Source organism: Poecilia formosa, unplaced genomic scaffold (assembly GCF_000485575.1).
Source record: "Poecilia formosa unplaced genomic scaffold, Poecilia_formosa-5.1.2 Scaffold404, whole genome shotgun sequence".
Lineage (NCBI taxonomy): Eukaryota > Metazoa > Chordata > Actinopteri > Cyprinodontiformes > Poeciliidae > Poecilia > Poecilia formosa.
In genome coordinates this window covers 68881-69943 of record NW_006800343.1, presented here as the reverse complement: position 1 = coordinate 69943, position 1063 = coordinate 68881, and the positions used below count along the sequence as shown (strand labels likewise).

The window sequence follows — 1063 nt, the reverse complement described above, 5'->3', positions numbered from 1 at the left end:
GGGTGTGTTTGTTTCATTCTCGTGTGGCAAGTTTTGAGCACAAGGAGAAAGGTTTGAGAAAGCAGAGTGAATATTTGAAAGAGAGCAGAAGTTTGGACTTCAAACATTGCAAGTTTTGAGAAGAAAGACATGAAATCCTGCTTTCAGACTGAGAATGTGAGCTGTGAAATTCTGGCAGTAAAATTCCTCCATTCCAGACAGAGAACTGCTCCAGTCTGCTTCCTTCACAACAATGAAAACAGTCAGCAAACACACAGCTCCTTCTGCTCTTCTTTTGCCTTCATTTTGATCTCAGATGAAGTTAACATACAAACTTCCTGTAACTTTTTACTCAAAAACAGACGTAGGAAAATCATCACTTATATTTAGATAAATACAGAAACTACCACGTCTCACTACCTCAGCCAGGTTCTGGAGAGCTGAACTGCCATTTTACCTGAAAGTTTCCAGTTTGGACACAGAGCTGCCCAGCCACTGTATCGTCCTGCAGTACGTTCCTGCTCGAGTCCAGTTCCACCAGTGAGTCCAGCTCCACCAGTTCCTCTGCAGAGCTGAACCCAGAGCGCCACGGCTGACCTCTGACCACAACCCAAAGTGTTCAGGACCAATACTCCTATCCACAGGGCAGCACATTTTCAGCACTTTGTTGGTGAAAATGTGCTATATAAATAAAATTACCTTACCTTACTCACAAACAACCTGAGAAATCAGGAAATAAGTGGAAACATCCATCAAACCCAAACTGGGCAGAATTGACAGAATAGTGAAGGAACATGAAGACCTGCAGCCTGAATCCTGCAGCTGGTCTGTCAGGAGGGACAAACGACCCGAGTGCTGCCACAGATCATCTCTGACCTGCAGCACCAACCAGGCCTGGAGGAGCTTCAGCCAGGCAACACCAGCCACTGGCCACTGAACCACTGAGCCACTGGGAACTGAGCCACTGAGCCACTGAACCACTGAGCCACTGAGCCACTGGCCACTGAGCCACTGGCCCACTGGGCCCTGGGCCACTGAGCCACTGAACCACTGATCTACTGAACCACTGAACCACTGGCCACTG

General features: G+C 47.8%; 1 long non-coding RNA gene across 1 annotated transcript in view; it reads right to left on the bottom strand.

The window, feature by feature from the left end:
• LOC107833541 (uncharacterized) overlaps window positions 1-933 on the bottom strand; it is a 7439-nt gene extending 6506 nt beyond the window's left edge. The window contains exon 1 of the long non-coding RNA XR_001659291.1: window positions 922-933. This is a non-coding gene — a long non-coding RNA (uncharacterized LOC107833541). The remainder of the gene's footprint in view (window positions 1-921) is intronic.
• Between the last annotated feature and the right edge of the window lie 130 nt (window positions 934-1063).